The sequence below is a fragment of the Pelodiscus sinensis genome, chromosome 18, assembly GCF_049634645.1.
Source record: "Pelodiscus sinensis isolate JC-2024 chromosome 18, ASM4963464v1, whole genome shotgun sequence".
Classification (NCBI taxonomy): Eukaryota; Metazoa; Chordata; order Testudines; family Trionychidae; genus Pelodiscus; species Pelodiscus sinensis.
The window spans coordinates 17,209,008-17,223,016 of record NC_134728.1 but is presented as its reverse complement, the minus strand read 5'-3'; positions in this window follow the sequence as shown (position 1 = coordinate 17,223,016).

The window sequence follows — 14,009 nt, the reverse complement described above, 5'->3', positions numbered from 1 at the left end:
AACGTGGCTTTTCTGTAGAAAACCTACATTTGCTTGACACTATAAAAAACCTAGGAACCATATTTACATATTGACACAGATCTTTCTAGTTTAGGAAGTGCACTAAAGTGCGTCCTACCGGATACTTACAAAATAATGACCTGAAATTGGAAAAAGCACTGTATTTTTAAATGCATTCTAAATACTGCTGCCACTGCTAAAGGAGATGAAAGAGAGATGGGAGGAGAGAAATGAGAAGAAAAAAAGGCTTAATTCCATTAACTACTAATACATCCAAATCTTCCATTTTTATTTAAATTCCTGATTGGAACTTGGAAGCAGCACACATGGGGTGTGTCTAGACTACATGCCTCCTTCGACGGAGGCATGTAGATTAGCCAGATCGGAAGAGGGAAATGAAGCCGCGATTAAAATAATCGCGGCTTCATTTAAATTTAAATGGCTGCCCCGATCTGCCGATCAGCTGTTTGTCGGCAGATCGGGGGAGTCTGGACGCGATGCCCCGACAAAGAAGCCTTTCTTCATCGACACAGGTAAGCCTGGTTTCACGAGGCTTACCTGTGTCGATGAAGAAAGGCTTCTTTGTCGGGGCATCGCGTCCAGACTCCCCCGATCTGCCGACAAACAGCTGATCGGCAGATCGGGGCAGCCATTTAAATTTAAATGAAGCCGCGATTATTTTAATCGCGGCTTCATTTCCCTCTTCCGATCTGGCTAATCTACATGCCTCCGTCGAAGGAGGCATGTAGTCTAGACACACCCCTACTGGCTTCTTTGGGAGCAAGAAAAGGCCCTATTAGAACATGAGTGGAAAATATATCAGATGTGACTTTGAGTATAAAAATTTAACCTAATTTTTTATTTGCTGCTTGAACTTATGAGTGTGAATTATGTTGGATTTTATCCTTATGATCATATTAACATTAAGTACTTCCCCTCAGCAATTGTACCATCTAGGATGAATGGGCAATAATGCAGTCTTTACTTTCTCTATTTAAGTTAAGGACATGCATTTCTATTTGATGCATTGCACACTCCAATGTGCTTTTGTTTCACTACCTCCAAATAATTTAACTAAACAACCCTCTTTAAAGGAAGATCTATGTTTGTGCCATCCATCACCATTGTGCCAACACAATAATAATATTCTCTTTTCTTGCGTTTTGGTTTTGTCCAATCCACTTGAGAAAGCTGCGACTCACAAAGGAAATGAAAATTCTTTGCCTCCCTGTAAAGAACTGAGACAACCATCTGTGATCTCTATAACACTGATATTTGCTGTCTACTACATACAGAACACAGAGTGACAATAGTCAGCTTAGATGCAAGGAAAGTGTGACATTCCCAGAAATGTGAAGGCCACATGAGAATATAGATGGGATGTTACCTGCCTCTCAAAGAGAGGAAAACTGAAATGGCTGCTGGCATTTCCAGGAAGTCTTAGGATCAAAAACTGTCCTATTAAAAATGTATTCTAGAAAATAAAAGTATAATTTATAGTGAGTACAGATTAGAGATGAATTCATGCCATATATACCACAATTAACTCCAGAAAAAGTAAAGCAGTTTGGTTTCTTTTAGAGATACTTGTGTGTTCAAAGATTTGGTTAGTGAAAATTCATCTGAAATGTTTTCTATAGCCATGGTATTCATTACAAGAAAACATATAAATAACTGAAGACAAAGGCTTTCAATATGAGCCTTAAATTATACTCCTTTGTCCATATTTGAGCACTTGCTTGATTTTCAAGGGAGCTTTGCACTCAAAAGTCAGTTTTGAGATTAGCTTTCTCTTTTAGGCTCCTATTTTTAAAAAACTTGGCTAGAGCTGGCTGAGAATTTTTTTTTTTTTTTGCAGAAACGTTTTTCATTGGAAAATGTTATTTCATTGAAATTAACTTTTCATAGGAAAGAGCTGCTTTTGACTAATTTTTAAAGTTGGAAAACATTCAGAAAAAATCAAAGTTGTCAAAATGTTTTGTTTCAACAATTTCTAAATAAAAAAATCCAGTTTTCAGCTTTTTTAACTTTTAAAGAAATAAACTAACTATAGTTTAGAAAATAAAAATAGAATTGAAATCTAAAAACATTCTGAAATGATCAAAGCAAAATGTTTCAACTGATGTGAACTTTTCTTTCAGGTTTTTGGTTCATTAAAATTAAATATTTTTGTTCTGATTCAGGACAGGAAAATATATTGAAATATCAAATGTTTTCATAAGATCAGAAACCATTTCTAGCCTTATTCTAATCTTGGCCTAATATCCTCTAACCTGAGATTTGATCTCTCAACTGCAGCTCCCATTGACTTCATATTGAGCTAGAAGCACTCTGGTCCTTTGAAAAATCAGGGCTTTGTTGAGAGGGGGTTGAAATCTGGTATTGACAGGAATGGATGAGCCCCAGATGAGGGGCTACAAAAAAAAAAAAGGTCAAAGATCGTATGTTACACTTGGATTTATCTTCAAGGGCTGAGCTCAGAGCAAGATTGATCATGGAAAGTCAGCTTTCTGGCTACCAAACATTCTCCTCAGAAAGTAGTGGATCTCAAGGGAATCCAAACAAAAGGTAAAATGGATGAATAGAACTGCGTGGAGGACAGAAATTCTATTACACAAATATTGTGAGATTTCAACATTTGTCCTCATTTTGATTGTGAGCAAAACTCCCCCAAATTCAAAATTTAAAAAAGAAAGTTCCAGTTTTACCTTGACAAAATTGAAATATTTCATTGAACATATTTGAAGAATACATCACAAAAATTAAAAATTCAAAGTGAAGACATATCAAAATGATATCAAAGTTACTTTGTAAAAATGTCAAAGTGAGTCATTTCTACATTGTCAGACTATTTTTTCCCCTCAAACAAAATGTCAGCAAAACTGACACAATATCAGACAGTATTGTAACTCTGGTGTTTGTGCATTCTCTGATAAGTAATAGTCCTGGGTAAGTTCATAGGACCATCTCTAATTTTGAATTTGTTCTTTATGCGGGCTAATTAGCATCTCTCACGATTGGGCTTGTTTTATAATACATTTGTATTATGAAAATATCCATCCCAGTTGATGAGGTTCAATTAACTTGTCTTCCATTTATTGAGCTTGTTTAACTTAACATGATGGTGGGTGGGTTGGCCATCTGCTCAGAACAAGTCTGTGTGTCTGTATATTTACTTTTTTATTGAAACGGCAGAAAATTGCCCCTCTGATCTATTGCCTGACCCATAAGTGGTCACCACCACCCAACATATAAATTATACATGATGTCATATAAAAGGACATGATGGATGCAGTCTAACCTGACACCTCAGTGATACTGTTTATCATATAGGGAATGTGAAAAGAAGAAAAAAAGCAAAAAAAAGAAAACCTTGATGGTTTTCAAAAGAACTGAGGATTTCTTCCCTTTCTCATTATCTCCAATTTATTTAATCAGGCATTTGTAACCCAAATGTTATCCCTTATAAACTGCAGATCTGGAAGACAAAAATCCTATCTAAAGTTAGACTATAATGGTGCCTTTCTTATGAAGGCGTTGGTTTCAATGGGAAAGTTGACTGAGTAAGGCCTTCATGCTCAGGTTACATATCTACTGCTAACTGAATTTGAAGGGGGTTGTAGGTTTCACATCTCCCCTATAGATTAGAGCAATGGTTCTTAACCTGGGGTGCATGCACCCCCGGGGGTGCAAGATGCCCTTTCTGGGGGTTCAACACATACCAGATTTTTATTATATATCTTAGATATAAAGAACTGACCTACTCAACGATTTTTAAGTTGGGGTACAAGAACATATTTTGAGAATCAAAGGGGTGTAGGCTACAGTAAGATTAAGAACCACTGGATTAGAAAATGGAAACAGCTTGTCACCCCTGGAGACCAGTAGGAACCTTCAACTCAGCCTTTGCCTAATGACTAGCTCTATATTTCCTTTAAGCAGATGCTGGACTCTTCTTGAAGAGTGGTTATTGTAAAAGGCAAGGATGAAGGAAGAGGAAGTTAAGATTAAAAAAGCAGCAATGTTATGCACAATGTGCTTTTTACTACAAGGATGTAGGGGAATGAGTGGAATTACCAATATATAACTTATATGGAGCCCGTTTCCAAAATAGCCTTTTTATATACAACAGAGAAAGAGAAAGGTCCTTCAGCACTTACAGGCAATTTTACTAGCCATTACATACCTTCTTTCCACAGAACTTTAATAGGACATTTAATCTAAAGTATCACACTCCAACGGATGCCTACAAAGAAATCAGAATTCTTTATAAAGTGCCTGATTGACTTCTAAGAGATCCCATCTTAGAGGATCTGATCCAAATGCCACCCACACTCCTGGACCAGTGGATGGAACTTGGTAGGGCTGGAGCAAAGAAGGACACAGACCCATCAGCGAGGGAGACACTCAGAGCCTTTGCCATCCCTTAGAGCCTCTCACCCCCATTGGCCAGTTAGATGATAAGAGCCCACTGATTGGCACACATCTTCCAGTTCCAGGGATTTAACCTGAAGCACAGATCATGTGGAGTTTCTTTTGGTTCCACTCCAAGCCTTTCCATTGACTGGACATGGAATAGGATCAAACCCAGAAGGAAACAGAATAATAATTTTGACAGCAGTTATTTCAATATCCACATGTCTGATTTAACCAATGCAAAGACTGTTTGGTACATTAAGGAATACAAACCAAAGATAACATTTTCAAAGAAAGTTTTCCTTTCTGTACAAAACAGAGCACCTAGAATGGAAAAGTATGAAATGAAAACTCAAGGATTACTGATCATTATTAATTTATAAAGGGATTTTGGTCCAAAGGTAGGGCCAGGCTTATACATTAGGAAAACACGCAGATGTGTGGAGCACCATGACATTTAGGGCACCAAACTGCTCCAAATTTCATGGTGCCCTCTACCAGAGTTTTTCAAACTTTTTTTATAAAGTACCCCTTTTTTTAAAAAAAAACTATAAGTACCCACAATTTTCAGACACATAAAATTTTTTTCCACCATTGCAACACATTTGTTTAAACAACTTAATCGTAGCTGGGCAGGTGATGAAATTTTGGGGTGTAAAAAGTACAAAAATTATAAAACTGTAAAACTTAAAACAAAAATTCAGTTTTCTCCAAATTTCATTGTGTTGACGTACCCCCCCCCCTCCCCCAGTCTTCTCTCAAGTACCCCTAAGGGTACTCGTACCATTGGTTGAGAAACACTGCCCTATACAGCTGGCTGCTGCAGATGGGCTCCAGTGGTTCCCTAGTCTCATAGGGTATGTCTACACTACCACTCTAGTTCGAACTAGGGTGGTAATGTAGGCAATCGGAGTTGCAAATGAAGCCCGGGATTTGAATTTCCCGGGCTTCATTTGCATAAAGCCGGGCGCCGCCATTTTTAAATGTCCGCTAGTGCGGACTCCGTGCTGCACGGCTACACGCAGCACGGACTAGGTAGTTCGGACTAGGCTTCCTAGTTTCACAAGGAGTAACGGTAGTTCGGAATAGGTAAGATGTATCCCCTTAATCCCACTATAAAATTCAGGGCTATTCAGGATTGGGGAAGGGGGAAAGTCTTCAGTATTTGTTCAAAGTTGGATTTAACTTTTGGTTGAATATTTTGAGCTTTGAGGTGTAGAATGAAAAAAAAATCTGAGAAACTATTCAAAGCTCTAAAGGTTGAAGTTAAGGAATCAATGCAAACAGTCCACAGATATTCATTTGTTTTGCCTCCAAGTTTGCTGAAACAAAGTGCTCCGATGAAAGATTTGTCTACATGAAGCCATTTATTTTGGTACCGCTTTCACCATTAACATTAGATCATCCTATAAAGACAGCCAGGAAAGAAACAAATAAAAACATCTCATTCATCATGAAGTGTGATAATAGAATGTTTTACAAATAGACAAAGTACTTTCTTTCTGCAAGGAAACCATGCAATTTTAACACTGTACATGGAGGATATTCCCTCAGCAAGTGCAAGATATAGGGCTATATAGACATGAAGGTGTTCTGATAGCATCCCATTAACTACAAGAATAGAACTTGAGTGGTTTGCGATGCCATAAGAACCCTGAGATGGATCTGCCGGGTTAAATTTTGAATCTGGATTCCAATACAGATTTGAAAGCCCACAAGGTGAAAATGAACTGGCACAGAAAAGTGGTTTATCAGAACAGAAAAATTAAACATGAAATCCATCCCTGTGCAGAGGGTCAACACAGGACCTAAGCACCACTTACATTTCACTTAAACATTTTCATAGAATCATAGAATAATAGGACTGGAAGGGACCTCAAGAGGTCATCGAGTCCAGCCCCCCGCCCTCAAGGCAGGACCAAGCTCCGTCTACACCATCCCTGACAGATGTCTATCTAACCTGTTCTTAAATATCTCCAGAGAGGGAGATTCCACCACCTCCCTTGGCAATTTATTCCAATATTTGACCACCCTGACAGTTAGGAATTTTTTCCTAATGTCCAATCTAAACCTCACCTGCTGAACTTTAAGCCCATTACTCCTTGTCCTGTCCTCAGAAACCAAGAGGAACAAATTTTCTCCTTCCTCCTTGTGACACCCTTTTAGATATTTGAAAACCGCTATCATGTCCCCACTTAATCTTCTTTTTTCCAAACTAAACAAGCCCAGTTCATGAAGCCTGGCTTCATAGGTCATGTTCTCTAAACCTTTAATCATTCTTGTCGCTCTTCTCTGTACCCTTTCCAATTTCTCCACATCTTTTTTGAAATGTGGCGCCCAGAACTGGACACAGTACTCCAGCTGAGGCCTAACTAGTGCAGAGTAGAGCGGCAGAATGACTTCACGAGTTTTGCTTACAACACACCTGTTGATACAACCTAGAATCATATTTGCTTTTTTTGCAACAGCATCACGCTGTTGACTCATATTCAACTTGTGGTCCACTATGACCCCTAGATCCCTTTCCGCCATGCTCCTTCCTAGACAGTCGCTTCCCATCTTGTATGTATGGAACTGATTGTTCCTTCCTAAGTGGAGCACTTTGCATTTCTCTTTATTAAACCTCATCCTGTTTACCTCTGACCATTTCTCTAACTTGCTAAGGTCATTTTGAATTATGTCCCTATCCTCCAAAGAAGTTGCAACCCCACCCGGTTTGGTATCATCTGCAAACTTAATAAGCGTACTCTCTATCCCAATATCTACATCATTGATGAAGACATTGAACAGTACGGGTCCAAAAACATACCCTTGCGGAAATCCACTTGTTATCCCTTTCCAGCAGGATTTAGCACCGTTAACAACAACTCTCTGACTACGGTTATCCAGCCAATTATACACCCACCTTATCGTGGCCCTATCTAAGGGTATGTCCACACTACCCCCCTAGTTCGAACTAGGGGGGTAATGTATGCATACCGAACTTGCTAATGAAGCCCGGGATTTGAATTTCCCGGGCTTCATTAGCATAAAGCCAGCACCGCCATTTTTAAAAGCCGGCTAGTGCGAACCCCGTGCCACGCGGCTACACGCGGCACGGACTAGATAGTTCAGATTAGGCTTCTAATCCGAACTATCTGTACGCCTCGTGGAACGAGGTGTACAGATAATTCAGATTAGTCTTTCTAATCTGAACTATCTAGTCCGTGCCGCGTGTAGCCATGCGGCAAGGGGTTCGCACTAGCCGGCTTTTAAAAATCGTGGCGCCGGCTTTATGCTAATGAAGCCCGGGAAATTCAAATCCCGGGCTTCATTAGCAAGTTCGGTATGCATACATTACCCCCCTAGTTCGAAGTAGGGGGGTAGTGTAGACATACCCTTAGTTATATTTGCCTAGTTTATCAATAAGAATATCATGCGAGACTGTATCAAATGCCTTACTAAAGTCTAGGTATATGACATCCACCGCTTCTCCCTTATCCACAAGGCTCGTTATCCTATCAAAGAAAGCTATCAGATTAGTTTGGCATGACTTGTTCTTCACAAACCCATGCTGGCTATTCCCTATCACTTTTACCTTCCAAGTGTTTGCATATGATTTCCTTTATTACCTGCTCCATTATCTTCCCTGGGACAGACGTTAAACTGACCGGTCTGTAGTTTCCTGGGTTGTTCTTATTCCCCTTTTTATAGATGGGCACAATATTTGCCCTTTTCCAGTCTTCTGGAATCTCCCCTGTCTTCCATGATTTTTCAAAAATCATAGCTAAAGGCTCAGATACCTCCTCTATCAGCTCCTTGAGTATCCTGGGATGCATTTCATCAGGACCTGGTGACTTGCTGACATCTAACTTTCCTAAGTGATTTTTAACTTGTTCTTTGTGTATCCTATCTTCTAAACTTACCCTCTCTCTGCTTGTATTCACTACGTTAGGCACACCTCCAGACTTCTCGGTGAAGACCAAAACAAAGAAGTCATTGAGCATCTCTGCCATTTCCAAGTTTCCTGTTACTGCTTCTCCCTCCTCACTAAGCAGTGGGCCTACCCTGTCCTTGGTCTTCCTCTTGCTTTTAATGTATTTATAAAAGGTCTTCTTGTTTCCCTTTATGCCTGTAGCTAGTTTGATCTCATTTTGTGCCTTTGCCTTTCTAATCTTGCCCCTGCATTCCCGTGTTGCTTGCCTATATTCATCCTTTGTTATTTGTCCTAGTTTCCATTTTTTATAGGACTCCTTCTTTATTTTGAGATCATGCAAGATCTCCTTGTTAAGCCAAGCTGGTCTTTTGCCATATTTTCTATCTTTCCTACACAGTGGAATTGTTTGCTTTTGGGCCCTTAACAACGTCCCTTTGAAATACTTCCAACTCTCCTCAGTTGTTTTTCCCTTCAGTCTTGCTTCCCATGGGACCTTACCTACAAGTTCTTTGAGCTTATCAAAATCTGCCTTCCTGAAATCCATTACCTCAATTGTGCTGGTCTCCCTTCTACCTTTCCTTAAGATCACGAACTCTATTATTTCATGATCACTGTCCCCTGTACTGTCTTCCACTTTCAAGTTCTCAACTAGTTCCTCCCTATTTGTTAAAACCAAATCCAGAACAGCTTCTCCTCTGGTAGCTTTTTCAACCTTCTGAAACAGAAAGTTGTCTCCAATGCAGTCCAGAAACTTATTGGATAGCCTGTGCCCCGCTGTGTTAGTTTCCCAACATATGTCTGGATAGTTGAAGTCCCCCATCACCACCAAATCTTGGGCTTTGGATAGTTTTGTTAATTGTTTAAAAAAGGCCTCATCCACCTCTTCCACCTGGCTAGGTGGCCTGTAGTAGACTCCTAGCATGATATCACCCTCGTTTTTTACCCCTTTTAGCTTAACCCAGAGACTCTCTACACAGCTATCTCCTACGTTCATCTCCACTTCAGTCCAAGTGTGTACATTTTTAATATACAAGGCAACCCCTCCTCCCTTTTTTCCCTGTCTGTCCTTCCTGAGCAAGCCGTACCCTTCCATACCAACATTCCAATCATGTGTCCCATCCCACCAGGTTTCTGTAATACCAATGATGTCATAGTTGTATTTATTGGTTAGCAATTCCAGTTCTTCCTGCTTATTACCCATACTTCTTGCATTTGTACATAGGCATCTAAGATACTGATTTGATCTTGCCTCCCTGTTGTGCCCTGACCCTCCTTTCTCCTTGCCATTATAGGCCGTAGTCCCCCCCATTTCCAACCCATCTCCTAGTCCCGCACATTCAGCACTTACCTGTGGGCTTTGCTCACCTGTCCCCGTCGAACCTAGTTCAAAGCCCTCCTCACAAGGTTAGCCAGTCTGTGTCCAAACAAGGCTTTCCCGCTCCTGGAAAGGTGAACTCCATCTCTGCCAAGCAGTCCTTCCTGGAAGAGCACCCCGTGATCAAGGAAGCCGAATCCCTCCTGGCGACACCATCTTCGCAGCCAGGCATTCACCTCCAGGATGCACCTCTCTCTGCCCGGGCCCCTACCTTTGACAGGAAGGAACGAAGAGAATACCACCTGCACTCCAAACTCCTTCACCCGTACTCCCAAAGAGTACATTTTGAGAGCTTAATGGGGACATAAGTGTCTTGTGGCCCTTTAGACAGGGTAGATCTCAGCCAATTGTACTGGTGGCACAAAGCTAGAGTAACGTCACTTAATGTTAAAATGAAGAGTCCTGTGGCACCTTAAAGACTAACAGATTTATATGGGCATAAGCTTTTGTGTCTAAATAAATCTATGAGTCTTTAGGGTGCTACAGGACTCCTCGTTTTTGCAGATAGACTAACATGTCTACCCCTATGTCATGGGGCGTGGGGGAAGTCACCGGGCCCAGCACCTCAATCCACAGTCAGACGTGACTCTCAGCCAGCAAGAAGAACAGATACTGACTGAAACGTGTGCCTAACTAAGCATGAGTAGGCCTATTCACTTGGCTGCATAGTTAAAGTTAGGCACATGATTAAGTATGATGCTGAATCTGGGCCTAAGTCCTCTCAGTCCATCCTCAACTGGGTTGAATTTAAATGACAGACAAGGAACCTGATTCTGAGCTCATTTCTATCAGCATGGTTCCACGCATGCAGTTATCCCAAATATGCACTGGTATGAATTCAGAATTAGGCCCAGAATCTTTTAATAAGCAACAGCTCTAAGTTAATTTTTGATCCATTCCCCCTGCCCCTGATTTTTATAGAGCTATATCAATAGAATGGATAGAATGCTAATTTATTCTACAGCTCATTTCCTACTGCTGTTTTATTTAAATTCTAGTTATTAAGCTGCTTAGATTTGTTTTCCATCTCCCCTCAAACTTTATCACATTTTGAAAAGAGTAAACATAGGGTCATATTTGGAGGTGGATGGGGAGAAAGAAACTTTAGATTTTTTTAAATAGCCTTTTTAGAGAGCCACAGCTTTTCAAACAGAAGCTTTTATATCGTACGTAGGAACTGTTAGCAATTTGTGACATTTCTAGTCTGTCCAGGGTGTTACTAGTACATGACAGGTCAAGTCTGTCACCTTCATAAAAGCGAAGAACATCTACACTGGCACTCTACACTGTGGGACCCCTCTGAGAATTACCAATGTCATACCAAATATCATCAGCGATATTTATCCTCTCTTCATCTCTGCCATTTGCAGGAGCTTCTAAAAAATATTCTGATTATTTTTACATGAATATAGCTTTCTCCTTACTCCCACGATGTGAACGCTATAACCAAAGCTTAAATTCTGGAGAATTAATTTGTCCTCGTGGCAACACTAATTAAAATACAACTCTCCCTGGTGGATACCTGGAAAATTAAGATTATTGTTGTCACCATTATTAATTAATTATTATCAGATGCTTGTTTTTTTTTTAAATTAGTCTTTAGGTTTTGATGCTCCCTATTATCCTCATTAGGTATATGGTGAAATAAAGATGAATGCATTGCAAGTAGATGAATTAATGATTAAAGCAGCCAAGAATGCTTTAGATTAGAGTCCGTTACCAGCAGGTTTCCATGTCAGCAGGAAGCACTGGCATATCGGCTCTCATTCAGGTAAATGTTCAAATGAAAATGATGCTCAAATGGGTGACTTATCTACCCACAGCAGAAGGCTAACAAATAAGGTAGAAGGATAAGAGGAAAGTTACATTAAATCATTTTCACATTGCTGGCCATGTCATCACAAAGGGAAGCAGTCCTAATTATGGGCTACCCCTGGCTCCTTAGAATAGTTTTTTTTTAAGGCACAATATGCTTAAAACAATGGAATTATTCTGGCAAATAGGGAATTCTGGAAAATGCAAGAATGGATCAGATTTTAGGTGCAGCAGAGCAGTATGGGCTGTCCCTGATTCTCTGCCACAACCACAGAACAAGTTAAAACAGCCCAGGGGTTGCTCTAATTTATGCCAGCTAGAATGCACCATGTTCTGGCTATGCCATCTACTCTCATTCCTTCCAATCCAGTCGCAACATGACATCTGCCAGAAGCTGCAGAAGGGGAAAACAGTGATGCTATACCCACTCTGAACTCACCTATGCAAGGGGGTTACAGCTGGCCTCCTGTCCATTTTGTGCAGTTTGAGTGGTGCAAAGGAAATACCATGGGCATAGAGCTCAGGGACAGCATATGAGGTGCAAGGCTTCTTTTGCTCTCCTTTCTCCTGAGGCCTTAAAAAGATCTGTAACAATCTCAGGTAAAATCTTACTTGCTGGAATCCGACAGCAGCACTGTATATAGGAAAAAGGCTCTGCTGGTACCTTAAATTGAGATGGGTCAATACCTTAAATTGAGACAGGTAAGCAGGGCATTTGGCCTATTTGGAATAACATGCATTGACAACCTACCCGGTAAAGAACGGCTCCATGTTACTACACAATAAATAATTTAAATTAATTTTTTGATGTTTAACATAAAACTACTGTCGTTGGGGAGCTGACAGTAGTTGTATGTAGATGCGGTGAGGAGCTCTGGCTCTGTGCTCCCAGAATGGGCAGGGTATCACTTGCAACGGGACCCTAGTTTATTATTATTACATAGCTAGGGAATTGAGTTGTGTGAAATGGTCTTCATGAAGTGTGATTTTACTTCTCGGTTCAAAATTCCTATTATGTCATGTCACAAGATGGTGCCTTGTGTTATCTCTGTAAATTCTGTGTATCAAAGTTTCCACAAGACCTTAAAGCATTTGCAGTTTCTGCATAAGCAAGTCCACATCCATAACCGTTTCCCTCTGCAAATGATAGAGTACACACAGAGCTGTTCGTGCCAAAGGACACATTTCTGAAAAGGTATCCTGCATTTTCAATGTTGGCCCAAATCTGTTCTCCCTCAAGTCAACAGTAAAATTCCCATCAACTTTGATGGGAGCAGAGGCAGGCCAATGTTTTGTGCTTTTGAAACTCCCATGTGTTTTGTCAGGAACATTACATTTCTTAATATTGTCTTTGGACCCAATCCTGCAAACACTCATTGACTTGTATACGTACCAAGTGAGCAAAGACTATTATCTCGGAGTTGGGAATTGCTGGATTAGGCCTTGATTTATTCATTCAAATACCATAGCTTTTTAAAAATGTTATGACTTGTGTATGCTGAGCAAGATTAGAATATTACTGTTCTATTTAATGCTGAATTCACTTTCACTCGCTCTGTTGTGAAAGCTAGCTGGATGCAACCCTGGAAATGGCTTATGAGAAGATAAGCCTAGTGGTTAAAGAAGGGACTGGAAATCAGAAAATTACTATTTTATCTTTCAGAGCAGGGTTGGTCCCTAGAAACTTGTACTTAGTATCACAGATCATCCACTGATATGAGTCCCCCACTCCAAGGAAAATTAAAGGGAAATTATCCGCATTAGCTGAAATGTCCTTGTTTTAGTTTAAATCAGACTCACTATTATCAGTATACTTTTTTAAAAAACAACAAGTAACATTAAATCTTCATTCCCTCTTTCCCTATTGTTAGTTCAGTGATGTGTTAGATAAAACATGCAAAAAAGAAAACACTGACTCCAGACCTGCTGAAGAGTTGTTTTGCTTACATTGCCAGCGGTTCTTAGTTTATCTGGCTGTATTGTTTTGCTTCAATGTTATATTAGAACATTCATAAAAAGGATGAAATACCTTTTTCCTAAAATGCTGTGGCTATAGTTCTGCTGAGCACATTGAAACAGAAAATGAAACAAAGAGAGACAAGGCTAGCACAAAATCCCAGGGTTTCCTGCTCTAGACCAAACCCAGTATATTGACAAAAGGCCACAGGTGTCCATTGTGCACCAATGGAAGCAGTATAGAATAGAACAAAAGATGAATGTAAGGGGTGTTCTGCTCAATGTAGATGTATATTTGTGCACATTTACACAGCTTCTGGGCATCTTCCTGTGAAAGTGGATATCCCCCTCAGCTCCTTGTTTGTAAAATTATATTGCGCCTTTGCATGTGAGGATCTCAAAGCACTTCACAGACATTCCTGAATTAATTCCCATGATACCACTTTGCAGATAGAAAAGTGGTGTGGTTCCACATTTTACACATAGGAAAAGTGAAGCACAGAAAGGTCTAAATGATCTTTCCAAACTAGT